Consider the following 5,548-nt stretch of genomic DNA (forward strand, 5'->3'; position numbering starts at 1 on the left):
GAGGGCTGGGGGCAGAACCAGTGATGGGGGGAAAAGAGGGTCCCCTGCCCAGGCCTGACACCTCTGCCCAGGGTCCCCTGGCCAGGCCTGATCCTGCGATTGGAGGGTGATGGGGGTCAACGCCTGAGGGCTCCCAGTATGTGAGAGGGGGCAGGCTGGGCTGAGGGACACTCCCCCCGCCCCCCCCACACACACCCAGTGCACGAATTTTGTGCACCGGGCCCCTAGTATATCTATATTGAACTGAGGTATTTTGCAAGTGCTGTGCTCACAGCTGTGGGAGATGCAAACAGACCTGGAGAAAATTGAACAGAAGACTGGCCACTGACCAGAGAGAGACTATGGTGATAGTGCAAAATGTTTGGCTCAAGATCTATAGAAAAGCAAAATAGTATTAAAAATTAGTTTCTAGTGGTTTTCTTTATCTATAGTCTTTTGTGTTGACTTCTTGCAATCAGGGTCCTGCTTCAGCTCCAGAAAAGGCTGGAGAGACTGGCAAAGAAAGCTCTCTGACAGGCAAAAACAGCTGTGGCACAGCACTGGCCTTAGAGTTTTATTGCTGGGGTAGCAAACATCATCTTGATGGTTGAGGAAGAGCCTGGGAGAAACAATCATAGGTACTCATGGATTGGATGACTGACAAATTTTCGATCAACAAGTGTGTGATGAAAGATATTTTACCAAGACTATTTTGGAGAACATGGAGACTATAGCCCTTCTGATAACTGGGAGAAAAATCAGCTCTCTACTCTGATGGGGTGGTTCCTGCCTCAGTATCCTTAGCTAACACTGCCATCCCTCCTCACCCAGTAACCCAGCATCACAGAGCTCAGGGTGCCTTGAGAACTCATGAGTATTACAGCAAACTAGAGGCCCAGTGCATGAAATTCGTGTGTGTGTGTGTGTGTGTGGGGGGGGGGGGGGGGGGGGTCCCTCAGCCCAACCTGAACCCTCTCCAATCTGGGAGCCCTTGGAGGATGTCCAACTGCCATGATCCCCTGTGGGATCGGACCTAAACTGGCAGTTGGACATCCCTCTCACCATCCGGGACCTCTGGCTCCTAACAGCTCACCTGCCTTCCTGCCCTAACCACTCTGCATGCCTGCCTGATTCCCCTAACTACCCGGCCTTGTCGCCCCTATTAACTTTTTTTTTTTTTAAATCTTATATCTTATCCCCTTTACACACAATTGTGTCTGACTTCCTTACTGGCTTCTCCCTCTCACACAATTTTTCTCTCTCATTTATGTAACACTTTTTCCTACTGACTCATCATTTATAAACTTTTCTTTCCTCCTTATTTCCTACTTCTGTTCCATTCTTCTTCCCATCTTTCTCCTACCTCCCCTCCCTCCCTCCCCACATTCCTTCTTTCCTTTATCTTTACCCCTGCCCTCCCTCCTCTTTTCCTTCCTTCCCACCTTAATTTTTTTCTTCACTTCCTCCCTCAGACCTGCTTTGCTCCCTCCCCCATTTCTTCTATCCTCCTTCCTTCTTTAACTCTGTTTTCTACTGACTCCTTTATAAAGTTCTTCCCTCCCTCCTTCCCTTCTTAAAGCTTCCGTTTGGGGGCGGCGGGTGGCTCAGCCCTGGTCCCCCCTTCCCCGGCCTCCCTGCTGTCCTGCTCCCATTCCCTGGCTGGGATGTCCGACCTAGCGAGGGTGGCTGAGGCCCGCACGGTTCAGGTGCTGCTGGCGTGAAGCAGGAGTGCCTCCGCCCAGAAGGCCGCCGCCCAGGACCATCTACCACTCTGTCCTGGACCCTTGGGCAGCTCCCCACCAATGGACCGCGTTGGGGGCCACTGCCCTCCTCCCATGTCTTGAAGGGGTTCCCTGATCTGAGCCACCTGCACCCTAGCCCTTGCCGGGACCACCTGCTCCGTCTCCCCACGGTTGCTATCCCCTCTCACGTGCAGCCCCATGTTTCCTTCCCTTTTCCATTCCTGCATCTTTTTATTATTCCCTTTCTGTATTTCTGTTTTTCCTCTCAGCCTGTCTGCATGCAACCTGCCTTCCTCTCCCTCTCTGTTCTTATCCCCTCCTATCGTCCTATCCTACCCCGGGCCTTACAGCTGCCTGAGCAGAGAGTGGGGACACAGCCTGCTGATCTGGTTGTGACGTGATGCTATAACAGACAGTTTGCATATTCCTCTATTATTATATAGGATTACTATAGCTCAGTTTCTTCTGAGAATGAGTATATAGGGGAGGAAGAAGGTATGGGAAAAATAAAAGTTGGAATTGTGGCAGAGAGAGGACATTAAAAAGAGTGAGTTAGAGAAGAAAATAGATGAGCTTGGGGGGAGGGCGAGGGGGAGGGGAGCAGTGTGTCAATTTTCTTTTTCCTGATCAATTGATATTGTGTGGCTGGGGATAAGGAACTATGTGCTTGTATGATTGTTTCTGTTATCTGTAAGGCAGCCTTCATCCTTACTTTAATGACTTTTCAAGCAGTTAAGACATGTTCTCAAAAGTGTCCAGGAGCAAGGGCAGAACCAGGACTGGAGAACAGGCCTTTCTTGCTCCAAGACTTGCTCCAGTTTCACTTCCCAGCCTGGTGTCTCCGTGTTGAAAAGCTGCTCTGCAAACTGCCTCTCCCATGTCACAGCTGCGTGAGATGATGAAACCAACACATCAGTCTATTGCTTTCATGCATTTTACCTTATTTATGTTACTGTTTGGTTCAAAAAGAAACTTACAGTCAGGATTCAGCATAAATAATAAGAATCTAATCTGTCTCTGTGATATAATTTATTTACAAAGGGATAAACACACAGATTCACTTCCATTTTTCAGCTTTCTAGAATGGCCAACCCTTCTGAAAAAAAAAAGTTATTTAAGGCAGCAGCAAAGAGATTATCTGGTGATAATCATAATTTTTAACCATAATGTTTTACAAAGAGAGGAACAGTAATCAGATGATAACCTATAGGAAGAAGCAGCAACCACACAACAGCAACATGGGTAATCATTTTAATGTCACCTACATTTGTTTCCAAAGAGGATGAGAAGGCTTCTGGGACACTGGGAGGGGAGAAGGATAGTAGAGTTGAAAAGGTTCTTCGTGATACTTAAAGCTGCGCGAGGGTTTGGAGGGAATGAATCAGATAATACCCAGGTAATATTCTTAGGTAAGAATGCCCTCCCAACAGAGCCTGTTTGGAAACCAAGAAAGAGTAGGTGACTAAAGAATTTAAAAATCTAGTAAAAGAAGGTACTCAGCCTACATTCTCCTCGCCCCTCTCTTTTCTTCCCCTGTGCCTTGTTTTCCTCAGGTTCTTCATATCTTAAATGAAATAATGAATAGTTAATGAAAAGGTCACCAATACCGCCCCTGGTTTTGCCCTTGCACGGCCTTGAAGCAGGCAGGGCTCTCCGTGAAAATTCACTCCACCAGGTAGAGAATGCAGATTTTACTGAAGATTTTATAGGCGAGACTGAAGAGAAAATTTATAACTCACAATGCTCAGGCTTTATTTTCCAAATTGCCATTCGCTTTCTCTTCCCAGTTCTCCCAGTTCTATTCTCAGCTGTTGGTCTTTTAATCGTGCCACAGAGTAGCATCTCAAATTCTCTGTTTTCAAGAATTCTTCCCCTCCAGCCACCATGATACTTTTGTAGAAAAAACTAGCTTTTCCTCACCTTTCTCAGTCCTTGGCACCAGCCACCCACAGGCCCTTCAATCAGGTTTATTAAAGCATTCTTTCTAAAAAGTGCACATCTCTGCTGTTTGCAAGGGATTTGTGTAAAACTGTTATAGAAAATTAGATTTTCTTTGTATTGCTGCAGGAACATAATTTATCAGAAAACAATTATCTGGCAAAGTTTACCATGTGCTTTGCATTTCGTAATTTTTAGGTTACTTGCTGACTGACTTCCTGCCCAAGGTTAGAGGGTGGGCTGGGTGGCAGTGGAGATAAACGGGTTCCTGTCCAACCACATTTTCAGGATGACTTCAGTTTTGTCCCTACAGTGGAGAGAGTGTTTCCAAAGAAATCTGAGTTGATATTTACCCAGTAGCTGGAATAGAAACCATTATGTTGATTTTTAACTTTTCCATCCATGAAGAGTGGCCAACTATCTTTCTTTCTTCTCTTTTTTTAGGGGCTGCCCTTCTTGGGAATTTTCCAGTGGCTCTTATAGGAATCATAAACTTGGGTTTTCAATGTGTGGTAAGAATTCCTTTATGACTACACTAAATCTCAGATTTTAAGATCTTAGAATCACTGTATTAATTTCCATATTTTAATATTACTGGTTGCTTATGCTCTTGGGATGTATTTTTTAAAAATATATTTTTATTGATTTCAGAGTGGAAGGGAGAGGGGAGAGGGGAGACATAGAAACATCAATGATGAGAATCATTGACTGGCTGCCTCCTGCATGCCCTCTACTGGGGATCGAGCCCGCAACCACAGCATGTGACCTTGACTGAAATGGAAGACCCTTTAGTCCGCAGGCCAATGCTTTATCTGTGGAGTCAAACCAGCTAGGACACCAGAGCTTTCTTAGAAATAAGCATCCTGCATATGGTCCATAGCCTTGGTGGACTCTAAGGTGTTTGCACAAAAGCTGACTTACAAACTTTCCTCCCTTACAGCAATTCACCCTTCTGCAGTTGTTACTTTTACAGGAACAGTGGTCATTAAGGTCATATTTCTGAAGTGAAATTCAGTCTGGATGTATATTTGACATGTATGTACTAGGCTATCAAAGCTATTTATTAAATCAATTTGAAAAATTCAGGATGTGTTGGTTTTAGAACCGTGTAGGGCAGTGATAGCGAACCTTTTGAGCTCGGCGTGTCAGCATTTTGAAAAACCCTAACTTAACTCTGGTGCGGACACTTTTCCAAAGGTCATTGGGTTTTGCTGCACATTTTCTGAAAACCTGGTTTCTGTCAATTTTCCACACCTGAGTGAGTTATTTTTTTCCTCTCACTCACTTACCTGTTCTTTGATTAGCTCTTCATTATTTGATCAGTAATTTTGCTCTTGCCCAAGAATTTTGTCTCTTCTTTCTCAACTTACAAATTTCTATGGTGCATTTTCCTTACGAATACTTCTTTCTAGGTCAGACATTTCCTCTAGTTAACTTCGTTTTCTCATTTAATGTGTGTCACATCCTAAGCAATATCAGCTGCTATATCCACCCACTCTGCAGCCCCCCACCCACCATGCATCCTTCCTGCAGCTACTGCTGCCACAATCACTCCCTGTCTTCTTGCTCACTGTGCTTCATTTCTCCACTGGTCATTCAGGAGTAACAGTTCAATGATCTTTCCCCTTCTCTGTTCACTGTATTCATTTGCAATTTACAATCCAAACAGTTTCTGGTTGTCAGCTTGCCTGACTGTAACCTCTAGTATTTATTCTTGCTGTTACTTCCTCCAACTATTCCCTGTCACCTTTAATCTCTCGAGTTGTCTGTATTCATTTCAAATTGTTTCTTTTTCATTCTTTTTTTACTTCCTCCTTCATTCTTTTCTGCTCTCTTTACTTTTATATTTTAAATAATTCTATATTTGCAAAAAGTTACAACGATAACAA

The sequence above is a fragment of the Myotis davidii genome, unplaced genomic scaffold (genome assembly GCF_000327345.1).
Source record: "Myotis davidii unplaced genomic scaffold, ASM32734v1 scaffold62, whole genome shotgun sequence".
NCBI classification, from domain to species: Eukaryota; Metazoa; Chordata; class Mammalia; order Chiroptera; family Vespertilionidae; genus Myotis; species Myotis davidii.